Source organism: Chelonoidis abingdonii, chromosome 5 (assembly GCF_003597395.2).
Source record: "Chelonoidis abingdonii isolate Lonesome George chromosome 5, CheloAbing_2.0, whole genome shotgun sequence".
Classification (NCBI taxonomy): domain Eukaryota; kingdom Metazoa; phylum Chordata; order Testudines; family Testudinidae; genus Chelonoidis; species Chelonoidis abingdonii.
The window spans coordinates 140,688,941-140,702,642 of NC_133773.1; the positions used below are offsets into that span (position 1 = coordinate 140,688,941).

The 13,702-nt window shown below is 44.3% G+C and overlaps 1 protein-coding gene and 1 long non-coding RNA gene across 5 annotated transcripts in view; one reads left to right on the forward strand and one right to left on the reverse strand.

Moving 5' to 3' along the window:
• ATRN (attractin) overlaps window positions 1–13,702 on the forward strand; it is a 427,246-nt gene that overhangs the window by 39,651 nt on the left and 373,893 nt on the right. The gene's annotated exons all lie outside the window — the stretch shown is intronic.
• LOC142046909 (uncharacterized) overlaps window positions 1–13,702 on the reverse strand; it is a 30,058-nt gene that overhangs the window by 3,054 nt on the left and 13,302 nt on the right. Inside the window, exon 2 of the long non-coding RNA XR_012656008.1 lies at window positions 2,183–2,324. This is a non-coding gene — a long non-coding RNA (uncharacterized LOC142046909). The remainder of the gene's footprint in view (window positions 1–2,182; window positions 2,325–13,702) is intronic.

The following is a 13,702-nucleotide window of genomic DNA, read 5'->3' on the forward strand; positions in this document are numbered from 1 at the left end:
GGTTATTGCAGGGGCGTTGCAGTACTGATACCCTTACTTCTGCACTGCTGGTGGGGGCGGCTGCCTTCAGAACTGGGCAGCTGGAGAGTGGTGGTTGCTGACTGGGGGCCCAGCTCTGAAGGCAGAGCTGCTGCCAGCAGCAGCACAGAAGTAAGGATGGCATGGTATGGTATTGCCACCTTTACTTCTGTGCTGCTGCCTGCAGAGCTGGGCCCTCAGTCAGCAGCCATCATTCTCCAGTTTTTCAGCTTTGAAGGCAGCAGCGCAGAAGTAAGGGCGGTATGGTATGGTATTGCTGCTCTTAGCCTTCAGAGCTGGGCGCCTGGCAAACAGCCGCTGCTCTCTGGCCACCCAGCTCTGAAGGCAGTGCAGAAGTAAGGGTGGTAGTACTGTGACACCCCCTTCCGCCCCAAAATTGTGGCCCCCTGTAACTCCCCTTTGGGTCAGGTCCCCCAATTTGAGAAACTGGTCTCCCCTGTGAAATCTGTGTAATATAGGGTAAAAGCACATAAAAGACCAGATTTCATGGTCAGTGATGTGTTTTTCATGACTACGAATTTGGTAGGGTCCTAGTTATGACATTAGATAACTACAGCATGTTTGTGGCAACAAAACGGTTAAAAAAATGAGACTTTTTAACCATAAGAATAAAAATGTGAATTCTGAACAGCATATGAATATAGTCCTTTCTAAATTGTAGTCATCGGGATTCTCTATTTAATCTTAGGTTTTATTCTGTTTAACAAAGAAGACACTTGCTTCCTCAGGGGAGCTAAATGTATGCATTTGGCCTGACCAATCAATAAGACGTGCCAGATATTAAGGAGTACTTAATATTTTTAGTTCCCATAATTTCTCCTTAACTGTGCAAAATAGCTTTTCTTTTTAATTAAAGATGAGTAGTCAGGGGAAAATCGCAGTCCTAGTGTTCTGGAACAGAAAGTCAGCAATCCGTGCTCCTGTCTCACTGTCATATTGTGGGTCATCAGGAAATTTATAATTTTATCAAAACAGTTTGTGGGTTAGGACAAGCAGCTGGCTTGAATATGCAAACGCCTAAATGAAAAAGCCATTAAATGAACACAGTGCTGTACAAATTGCAAATATGCAAATACACTGAGTTTCTACTGCTGAATAAGACTTGAAGATAGAGCAGAAAAAAGTCTTTGTATCCAGTTACTTCATTTGGACCCCTCCCAATCTGAAGTTAAATGCTGGAAACAAGGCTAAACCAGACTAACTTCTTCTGCTAAGGACTACTGCTCCACTAGAGCAAGAAGAGGTGAGGAGCTGCTGGCTACCACTTGAAGGGGCCCGTGGTTCCAGAAGAAGAGTTTAGAGGAGTTCCAGCAGGAGAGAGAGGTTTAGTGGAGTCTAACCATTGGGCAAAATGTTTATGGGACTAGAAAATTTAAATAATTACAATGTAAAACATCAGATTTCTTATTTTAAAATCATTTTTCTTTTAAAAAACTATTTAAAATTAAATTTGAAATCATGACAACGTACATTAAGGTCTAAACTTGCTATAACCTGTTAAAAACATTTAAATTACATCAACAGTAATAGTCCATATTTGCTGTCAAAGATTTCTAGAAAGTCAGACCGCTGAACTGGTGGTAATCACTGGCTAAGCACCTGGTACCTTGGGGTTGCCAGCTGTTTAATTGCACAAACCCAAACATCCTCGTCCTGCCTTCTCCGAGGCCCCGCCCCCGCTCACTCCATACTCCTTCCCTCTGTTGCTTGCTGTCCCCCACTCTCACTCGCTTTCACCGGGTTGGGGCAGGGGTTTGGTGTGCGGGAAGGGATGAGGGCTCCAGCTGGAGGTGCGTTCAGGGTATGGGAAGGAGCTCCTGGCTGGAGCAGGGGGTTGAGGTGCTGGATAGGGTGAGGGCTCTGGCTGGGGGTGCAGGCTCTGGTGTTAAGCTGGGGATGATGAGTTCGGTGTGCAGGTGGGGGCTCCAGGCTGGAGCCAAGAGGTTCGGAATGCAGGAGGGGGCTTTGGGCTGGGGTTAGGGGATTGGGTGCGGGAGAGGGTGAGCGGATCTGGCTGGGGGTGTGGGCTCTGGGGTGGGGCTGGGGTGAGGGGTGGAATGCAGGAGGGGGCTTAGGGCTGAGGCAGGGGGTTGGGGGTGTGGGAGGAGGTGAGGGGTGCGGGCTCTGGCCAGACGGTACTTACCTGACCAGTTTTTGACAGCAGTAGGCTCGTCTGCAGATTTAGAGAATTTTTTTTTCATTTTAATTTATTCAGCAAGTTCATTCAAAATTGAGAAACTGGTTGAGAGTTGAGGAAGCAGGAAACCTTGTTGACCTCTTCCAATCTATGAATAGAAACAAGATGTAAGAGGATGAGATCTAGTTCTACAATCTTGAAGGACATGCTGATGAGAAACTATCAGGTTAATTTCCTAACTACGGACAACTTTTGCTTCGTTTAATAAATCAGTTAATTATAAATGGAAAACATGTCTTGATGAACTTTTTTTCTTCTGTATCCAGCACGTTTAAAGTAGCTTTATTTAACTAATAATAACAATTATTTTCAAGTGCTGTTTTTGTGCATTTTTAATTGAAGTCCGATTTCCATCCAAACACAGCTTGACATAAAATTGTGAGTAAACCATTAATTATTATCTAGTAAATAAGAAATGTCATTCACTATTTTCTAATAATATAAAAGAAAATGTAAAAATTAACAGTATAATTGCTTAAATGTGCATAGATGGTGTGTCCCAAACTTGTTTGCAAAAAATTCCATACTACGTCAACCAATGAGATTCAACCTTTCCTTAAGAAAAGTACAAATGCAAAACAAGATTAAAATAGATTTATTTAAATCATGATTAAATCACTGATTTTAATCATTGATTTAAATAAATGGACCCTGTCTACGTTAATTTGAGCTTGTCTCCCAAAAATATTAACCAATCAATTTTTTTTGTGTAAAGACCTATTTAATTATTAAATGTAATTTGACAACTTCTTTAGAGTTTGCTTTCTGATACTTGTTAAACTCTATTGTCAGAGTTAATAGAAAGTATTTAGGTAGTATCACTCTACTTTTTTATTTAAAATCTTTTCTGAGCACTCAAGGTGTTCTTCTGTAGCATCAAATCGATACAAACAAAATCAATTTTGACAAGTTGGTTCCAAATTGCAATGTACATTTTAGGTAATCTGTATATATTGAATTGTTAATCTACAGAAGAGCATCCGTTTGTCAGTGTCGCTGAAAAAGTTTTGGAATCTACTTGGCTGTTACATACTCATCTTCCCCTGGGAGCTTCATCACGTCCCAGCTGGAACTTGAGTCATCCCTTGCTTATCTGTTACTTTAATGCTCTACATTTAAGGTGCAAGTCCTTCATTCTTCCAGCTGAAGGCTGAACAATACTTGAATCTAGGTCTGTAGTTCCTTAACCTTCAGGAAACTGACTACTTCCCAGGTGGATAGCACTGGGAAATTGGCTGAGGGTTTTGAATGTTGGGCACAGTTGAAACATCAGCTTACTCAAAACATCTGTGAGGTGAAGGGAATGCAGGGCAGGTGTCATAAACAGATAGCTAAGGGTTAATGTTTCTTTCACCTGTAAAGGGTTAACAAAGGGAACCACACACCTGACCAGAGGACCAATCAGAAAACTGGATTTTTAAAAGCTCAGGAAGGGAAGTTTTGTGTGTGTGTCTTTTGTGTGTGTCTCGCTGTTCTGTGCTCTCTCTCAGCTTTGAGAGATCTTTCTATCTTCAAGCTTCTAATCTTCAACTTTCCAAAGTTGTGAGTACAAAGGTAGAAAAACAATAGGCTTTTATTGGTTTTTGTTTTTGTATTTACATGTGTGTAGTTTGCTGGAATGTTAAATTGTATTTCTTTTTGAATAAGGCTGTTTATTCATATTTTCTTATAAGCAATAGCCCTGTGTATTGTCACCGTGATGCAGAGATCATGTTTATGTGTTTTCTTTCTTTTATTAAGCTTTCTTTTTAAGACCTGTTTGAGTTTTCTTGGGTAGGCTAAGGAACGAAGGGAAGGGAAATTCTCTGTGTGTTAGATTTAACGGAGGGTGAATCTGTGCAGCCTCAGGGGAAGGAGGAGGAGGGGAGGTAAATTGCTCTCTCTGTTTGCATTCAAGGAGTTTAAGTGCAGTATCGCCCAGGATAATCCAGGGAGGGGGAGCTGGGGATGAGATGAGAGGAGACAAGGGGAGGAGGCTGTTTCCCTCTTGGTGTGAGACTCAGGGCCTCTGAGTCTTGGGGTCCCCTGTGTACGTTATTGATATAAACTGGGACCATATAGAACATGGGTTGCAACCAAGGTTCTGTAGTGCACCAAATCCTTATGTAAAGGGGGTCATATAAGGTGTCTAAGACCAGGTTACGGTTACTGTTATGATTATGCTGTCTGTATGTCTGTATCATTTTTGTAGTTGAAGTTATGATATTGGTTGTATATGGTCTGTATTCAAACTTGTCCTGTGTTACTGAAGAAGAGCCCAGACTAGTTGGTGTCAGCTCAGTTAGCCTGCTTGATGGCCATTAAGGACTCATCACCTCCACAATTGACCCATCGAGAGAAGGCGGATACGCCCTGTGACTCAGCAGAGTGAGCAGAAACTGCGCCATGTGACTGCAAACTCCATTTTGCTGTAAACTTTCCACAGTAGGAACAAAGGAGTGTTCTTACACCTGGAAAAGTCTATATAAGACGAAACGCCTCATCTCCATTTGGTTTTCAGTCCTGCTTCTTACCTCTGACGGGACTTCGCTACAATCTGAAGCTCTGCACAAAGGACTGATGACCCATCCAGCAGGGGATTTGTCCAGAGACTGAACTTAAACCTGCAGTTTTACTTCGTCACTGCTACAAGCCTAAACTAAGGACTTTGCCATTACTGTATGTAATTGATTCAGTTTAACCAATCTAGCTCTCATCTCTATCTTTTTCCTTTTATAAATAACTTTAGATTTTAGATTCTAAAGGATTGGCACTAGCGTTGATTTGTGGGTAAGATCTGATGTGTAGAGACTCGGTGCTGGCGACGGAGCTCCAGATCCAGGCGAGCCCGTCGTCCCCTTGGCTGAAGGGCAGGCGTTACCAACACCTCGCACGCGACGGGCGTCGGCATCCGGCAGATCCCGAGGACACCATCCGGGAGATCCTGCAGGACGCTGCCAAGATCGACACATTGCTGCTGGCCCATGGCAAAAGATCAACGCCCTCAACACTTTCCTGATCCCCCGCATCGCCTTCGTCCTGAGAGGTTCCGCTGTGGAAGGTGCCCTCAAACAAGGCGGGACAACACCATCCGCAGCTGGTCAAAAGTGACTGTCCCTGCCCCAGAGAGCCAGCAACGAGCTCATATATATTGCTCACAGGCACGGTGGCGCCAAACGTCCCCTCATGGGAGACCTCTGTGACATCGCGGTCATAACACACACCTTCCGCCTCCTGACGTGCCCGAGCCACAGTAAAGAGCGTAGGCGACCGCCCTGCACACTGCCACCCGAGAAGCGAATCGCAGGCCTCCCTCTGGCAAGATGAGCCACTTTTCCTGAGCGGCTCCCTGGACGGCGAATTCGGCCGAGACAGGTGGGACATCGCCTCGCTGTGATCCCGCGCCCCGCAACGCCACGCGCCGGCTCAGGAAGCGACTGGATACCGCTGGGTATGGAGCGGAGAGCGGCTGGAGCTGGGAGTTCTGGTGCCGCAGATCGAGATGGAGGGCAGGCATCACCGTCAGCCCCGGAGCCAGAGGCGTGCTAGAGAAGTCCCTGAAGGCCGCCGTCCACGCGCTCTATCGTGGGCACCCTGTGGAAAAAACCTGACCAGGGCAAGGCTTTGAGGTGACCAGCAAGTGGGACTCCAGCAACCACTTCCTCCTGCGGGCAGCTTCACCCACTTCACCGACTGGCGGTTCATACACCGCGCCGACTAACACTGCGTCCCGCTCTATGGAGCCATCCGTCGATGGGAACCGGGACAACGCTGCAGGAAGTGCGGGTACACCTGGAGACCTGCCCACGTCCGTGCAGCTGCAAGCCCCACGCCAGAAGCCTGGCAGCTGCGCCACAACGCCATCCAGAACGCCTAGTGAAGGCCATCGCCCCACACCTCGGTGAGATTGCAGTCACTGCACCATCCCCACACCGACGCCCTTCTGCACCCGACATCGTCGTCACGGACGCGGAGCGGAAAGATCATCCTTGTCGACGTGACGATCCCGTTCGAGAACAGGACCCCGGCGTTCCGCGAAGCCCGAGTCCGTAAACTCAAAAAATATGCCCCCTTGACTGACACCATTGCGGGCAAAGGGCTACGAGGTTACACCAACGCCCTGATCGTCGGGGTCTAGGTGCCTGGACCCCTGTAACGAACGTGTACTTAGGGCCTGTGGGGTGGGCCGTCGCTATGCGCGACTCCTGAGACGTTTGATGGTCCAGGGACATTTACACCGAACACATCACCGGCCACCGCCAGTACCAGGAGTGAGCCGATGTGGCTCCGCACACCCACGGGGGGGAGGGGGAAACCCTTACAACCCCCCTACTAAACTACTCCCCTGAGTCCTGACCCACCGATTGGATTCCACCACGTGAGGGTCACCCTGTCCCCATTACCCGGCCGCGCTTGCTCTAATCAGATCATGTGTAAACCCATTAGATGAGCGATGTACCCTCACTGCTCCCCTACTATATTCTGACCCCACCCACCGTAACACCTGCATTGGGGACATTACAGACTGTATGTACTATATACTAACCCATAACCAAATACCAGCGTCCCCCATACTCTGTATGTTGCCCCGATGACTAATGACTGACACGCCAAACTCTGTGTATCATCTTTATTTAAATATTCTCTAATAAACTATTGACCTGGGTCTGAGGCTTGGTCCTTTGGGATTGGGAGAAACCTTTTTCTTTTACTGGGGTGTTGGTTTTCAATAACCATTCATCCCCAGGACGTGTGGAACTGGTGGTGATACTGGGAGACTGGAGTGTCTAAGGAAATTGCTTTTGTGACTTGCGGTTAGCCAGTGGGGTGACACCGAAGTCCTTTTTGTCTGGCTGGTTTGGTTTGCCTTAGAGGTGGAAAACCCCAGCCTTGGGCTATGACTGCCCTGTTTAAGCAATGTGTCCTGATTTGGCACTCTCAGTTGGGCCCCGCCAGAACCACATCGTCACATCCCCCAGGGGAGGTTTTGGGGAGACCAGAGTGAGCCAAAACACTGGAATTTTTGGCTGGTGGCAGCGATATCAGATCCAAGCTGGTAATTAAGCTTGGGGGGTTCATGCTAGCTTCTCAGTTATGAACGCTATGGTTCAAATCTGAGTAGGAAAGCTATGATAGCAGGTTGACGCTTACTAGTAGAGGTCTTGATTCTAGTAGCCCCTCTTTGGCTGAAAAACTGGTAGATCTTTGGCCTGAACTTCCCTGATCAACCTGCTTCCCCTGCTACTAATTCTTGTCCTTCACTTTTGAAGTGGGCATCATCAGTGGGGAGGAATCCAGAATAGGATAGAACTAGGATATGGGGAGAGAAGTAATTTGGTGCTGTGGGTTCAAATTTGGCCAGTTTCCAGATGTGTAGATTGTGAAGAATTTAAGGAGGAGTTTCACATTTGTAGCCGTGGGAGGAGAGACGAGCAGAGAGGGAGGTCAACATGTCTGTTTGGAAGTTGGAGGTTTTGATGATCTCTTCATTCCATGATGTAATTCATTGTCCTGGGGCATTATATATATACATGGTCACAGAGCAAAATGGTGCACTTTGTTTCCAGGAGCCGACCATATGCCTCTGAAATACTATCGACTCCTACTGTCCGGGAGAGAGGAGTACATGTCTGGAAAACAAACCCGCTTCAATTACATAACAAAGCGGATACATAATTAGGCCATTAGCCCAGCCCTCTTATCTGTATTTAAATGTAAGTCTTCAAGATATTACTCCTATCAGAGTAGAAGTTCTTTCAAACTGGGGAGGAATATTGATGTGACTATAAATCTTGAAACATTTGTGTGGTTTTAAAAATTATAATTATGATGCCATATTTACAAGGTACACAGGTGCAGAATACTGTAATTTAAACTCTCGCACATGTATTTAAGATACATTTTTGGCTAATTGTATGTTTCTAATTTTGGGAAACTGCTGAACTATCAATAGGCAAACCTTGCTTGCTGTTGGCATTTGAGTATGAATCACAATGAGCTTTGAAACAGAACGGAGGTTGCGGGGAAAAAAGTGAAAAGGGAGTGACTGCTAGAAGCATTGATTCAGTTTACTAGATTCACAGGTCCAAATTGTATTCTGAAATTATTCAAAACAACCCTTTGTGAAAAAAATTTGTCATTGCTAACTGAACTCTTGTGCTAGACGGGGTGTATAAAACTTACCCAACTCATTGTAACCAGAGGACTAACGTTCAGGCTACGGTTACGCTGCCACTTATGTTGGTATAACTTAGATTCCTCCCCCCCCCCCCCCCGCAGCAACATAAGTTACACCAGCCTAAGCACCAGTGTGGAGAACACTATGTCGGCAGGAGAAGTTCTCCCACTAACATAGCTACCACCACTTATTGACGAGGGTTAAGTAAGTCAATGAGAGAACTCTCTCCCATTGGTTTAGAGCTAATACGCTAGAGAGCTTACAGCGGTGCAGCTGCATCAGTGCATACTATGTGATCACAGGGTCCCTTCTGACCTTGACATCTACAAATAAGCGCACAGTTATGGGAGGAGAGAGTACTGTTTTTACCAGTTACAGTGTCATGGTTAGGGTTGTCTGCCCACACAGCAAAACAGCCATTTGTCTACCCCATTATAGGAATCAGTCAGTGTGCCTATGTATGATGCATGTGTAAGATTCACCTGTTGACTTTGTGGACAATCACTATTATTTTTAGCCAATTGTGTCATGTCGGTTAAAGGCACAGTAAAATATTGCTGTGTGATTCTTTATAGAGAGATCTCTAATTACACTAAGTCCTTAAGGGTATGTCCATACTCCATTGTAAGCCTAGGGTTAGTGGGACTCAAGTCAGCTGATCCTGGGTTCAAGAATCCAGGGCTTGAGCATCTACACTGATTGTCAACCCTAGGTTAAGAACTGATTAAACCAGGCTTGAACTTGGGGCTCTGGTGTCCACACTGCAGCGTGCAGACTGGAGTCCAATCAACCGTATCCCAGACTACCTAGCATCCTCCTGAAATGTGGCCTTCTAGCCCCGTGGTGCATTGTGGGAAAATTTGACTGTCCATCCTGCATGTTACAGGAAGCTGGCACAGCCTGCCAACACAGCCTGCCAAGCAGTCATTTTGGTCTGTGTTCTCCCAGCAGCTGGAGTCAGGAGTATGGAGGAGGTGCCTTTTGAAAAAATACTGTTGCTTACGATTTCACTCCCATGTTAAGAAAAGAGCAGAGCTTCTGTGACACGCTGGTGAACATTTCAGCAACCTTTTCTGACTCACTGAAGAAACCTGACAGCTTATAATGGAGGAGGAGAAGGACACAGACAGGGCAGACTCGAATTGACTGATGCTGCTCATGTCACTTGGTACAGTTGCTGATGCCCCCTACTTAGACAGTCGCTTCTGGAGCAAGGCCACAAGCACAGACTGGTGGGACCACATCGTCAAGCAGACCTGGGACGACCAGCAGTGGGCCCAGAAGAAACACATGAAGAAAGCTGTGTTTCTGGAGCTTTGTAAGCAGCTTGTCCTGAGCCTCCAGCGTAAAGATCCACACATGTGAGTGGCCAAACCGATCCAGAAATGGGTTGCTGTAACGGTTTGGAAGCTGGTTACCCCAAACTGCTACAGGTCCATTGCTAACCAGTCTGGTGTGGAAAAGTTGACTGTGGGTAAAGTGGTGGGAGAGGTTTCTGACTCAGTCAGGCGTGTGGTTTACCTCAAGGTAGCAGGCATAAAAGAGATTCTTGAGGTAATTGCTGCCTTTTGAGAGAATGGGGTTTCCAGACTACACCAGGGCCATTGTTAGGACTTGTGTCCATTGTTTGCCCTCCTCAGGAGCACATGAGTACATGAAATACCATCTTAGGTAGTTTCTTTAACATGCAAATGAAAAGGTCACCCTTGTCTTCAGCATTGGAAGCTTAAAATTTTCATGTACGTAACCACAGTTTTCACAAGTACAAACTCTATTTATAAGAGGTCTGTGTTTGCAATTGGTAAGGAAAAGAGACATAGCTTTTATAAGAGTTAGAAAATCGTAAGGTGGATAGATGCACAGGTTAATTTGTCTGTTTCTCTCTCGTGAATTTTTGGCAGCTGTTCTTTGCCTACAGTTTAAACAAAAATGTACTTGCGTCGAACCGTATGTGCGGGCCTTTCCACTTCGAGCAACGTGTTCACTCTCTCTTAGAAAATAATCAATTATGAAATAAGAGCTACATTAATTAATTTAGGATGGGATGCTGTGGGACTGGTAAACAGGTTATGAAACCTTTTAGTTGTAGATCAGCAGTTTAAATTAATGTATAATAATGGCTGTAAGTGTTTTATGTGGAATTTAGTATATGGTCTCATTCCAGCAATGGTATTTTACAGACATCAAGGATTTGATGGGCCATGGGGGTAGAATTATCTGCTTTCCCCTGGGTTTGTTCTTATGGGCCCTTATTAAGTCATGATGGTGAAAGACCAAGGAAAGGTAGGGGGAGTTTTACACTGTTTGTGTTGTACTATTTCTGTAGATTAAACAGAAGGCAAGTACTTTTTACTTTCTGTCACCAGTATTAAATGTACCACAAATGTTGCTCGGCTAGTAAATACTTTATGTGACTGAGTGGTAGTTCTGTTGTAGTACTATTTAGTCTGTGGTTTTTTTTTTTTGGTTTTTTTTAAACTTTATGCACTTAGCAGAGCGGGCTACTTGATATTTTAAGAAACTGAATGGATGTATTGGTCTGGTTGCAGTCTGTGTGTTTTTAGAGTAATGCTGTGAATATACAATCATTTGTGTGTTTAAAAAAAAAAAGCCTTCCAGTATTAATAAATCTGAGTTTGAGAGCTGAAGTTGCTAAATCTGATTTTCTGATTTGTGGTCAGTTTTTGCATTTCATTCTGTTGGTCTATTGAAACTTGATCGGTAGGTTTCACTCTCTAGTTCACTTGTATTAGGATTTTGCTTTTGTGTGGGTTGTTGGAACCACACAGGAGGAGCTAAATAAAGAAAATGCTTTTAAATAATAAAACATTTCACATTAAATGTTGTAAGCTTTTTTTCAGCAAAATCTATTGACTCTTTTTTGTACTGCCGCATCTTCCTTTTGATTTATAAAAAAAAATGAAACCCACAATGTTCGTGGCTTGTATATGTCTAACTGTAGAGCATGAATTAGTTAGGTACTTTCGAAAATGGGACTTAAGGACTACGGTCTTCAAAAGTGACTTAAGTACTGTGACAAAGTTCCTCCTTTACCTTGGTGGGTCCTGCGCTTATTTGGCAGATTTGCTCATCTCAGTGATCTTCCCCACAGTCTGGGTCAGCTTCTCCTGTGTCTGATCAGGAGTTGAAAGGTTTTGGGGGAACCTGGGCCCGTCGTCTACTCTGGGTTCCAGCCCAGGGCCCTGTGGTTTGCAGCTGTCTATAGTGCCTCTTGTAACAGCTGCATGACAGCTACAACTCCCTGGGCTACTTCCCCATGGCCTCCTCTGGACACCTTCTTTATCCTCACCACAGGACCTCCCTCGTGGTGTCTGATAATGCTTGTACTCCTTAGTCCTCCAGCAGCACACCCTCTCACTCTCAGCTCCTTGCACCTCTTGCTTCCAGCTCCTCACACGCACTTCCTCTCCTCTGGCTCGCCACTCTCTGACTGGAGTGAGCTCCTTTTTAAACCCAGATGCCCTGATTAGACTGCCTTGATTGGCTGCAGGTGTTCTAATTAGCCTGTCTGCGTTAATTGGTTCTAGCAGGTTCCTGATTACTCTAGTGCAGCCACTGCTCTGGTCACTCAGGGAACAGAAAACTACTCACCCAGTATTTGCCCTCTACCAGACTCCTGTACCCCACTGGCCTGGGTCTGTCACAGTACTTAAGAGCCCAAGTCCTGCTGAAAGCCAATGATGCTTAGACTTTTAAGTCACCTAAATGCTTTGGAAAATGTTACCTCAATACTGTAAATTACAGTTTTGCCATCTGTTAATGTTAAAAATTAGCTAATTGCTTTTGATGTTTTTTTTAAATCCAAAAAGTCTGAGGTGTATTTGTAAAACAGATATTGTTTATAGCATTTTTCCGCTCTGGAGGTCCTCCAAGTCCTTCTTCGAGCTCTGAAGGTGTTAAGCCTTTCTCTACTCACGCCCTTCATTTGTTTGCCTGTTGTCCTTACATTACAGTAACTACTTGTCCCAGTCAAGAACGGTTGGAGCCAGTTAAAGCCTGAACAGTCCAGAAGAGCTTGTTACAGAACGATATAATGCACTGCTGGTTTAGGATAGAACAGTCACAATACACAGCATTCAAAGTTATGAATTAATATATGGGTACAATTTTTAGTTCATTTCTAGGATGCCCATCCATAGTATCTAGGTGATAACATTATAAATATACAAAATACAATGTCAGTGAGTCAAGCTGTATGAGAGTCAGCTACAGTATAGGGCTCAAGTGACTTCTATTCCCAATGGTACGTTAGTAAAAAGATCTCTCTCATAATGGTTCTGATTGTCATATCATCTGGTGTTGGGGTGGTACCAGCTACGCTGCAAATTTTCCCAGACCTTAAGTACCTTGCTCCTAGATCATATGTTTTGATTTTTTTCACAAAGGGAAAACCAAACCATGTTTAAGGAATGATGGGCCACTGCCAGGCTCAAGTACAGTGCTTAAATGTGGTAGATTTTTGTGTAGTGTAGACAGAGGACCAATATTAGAAAAATTCTAGGGTTTTTGTTTTTCATTAGTCTTGGGAACCCAATTTAACCTCTTATCAGCTTGTTTTTGTTGAATTTAAGGATAAGACTCCAGCCTTAGCTTGCTTTTGGGCCAGGTATTCCTTCTTATCTCCAACTTGCAGGTTGTTCAAACAGTACCAAGTGTTGTGTAATACCAGAGTGCAGTTATGGCAACTTAGTTTCAATGTCATTTGCTTTTGTGTTGAACTCTCTCTGTAATGATACTTAGTATACATGGGTTTATTTGTGTTTAATGAAATATGTTCCAAAGGTTAGCGAGGGCTGTAAATCATTTACAGATTAGTATTCAGATCTTGTTTCTACCAAGTAAACTTTTTGTTGATAAAGGTTTTGGGTTATTTTTCTTTAACTTAAACAGTTTATTTTCGTTTTTGTGCAAATACACTTAAGTTTTGTCAACACTGGAGCATGCAAGGTTTCCTGGAATGTTTGAGACATTATCTGATATTGCCTTTGATAGTGAATGCCAGAGTAATTGTTTCCAGAGCAGGTCGTTCATAATGATTCCTAGGTAATGGCTGATTGTGATTTAGCTCCTGAGATTTACTCTGTCTTCCAAAGTCTGCATATTATCAGTTGCAGGCAAAGTGCCTTCATAGTTGAAACATTAGCTTACTTAAAACATTGATTCCCAGGCTCCCCGTTGATGCTGTTTTCAAAAGATTAAGGTTTAGAAAAGAGGGCCAAATTTTTCAAGTATTAGTGCCTAGAATTAGGTACCTGAGTCCATGTTTAAAAATATAAGTGGATAGTCTG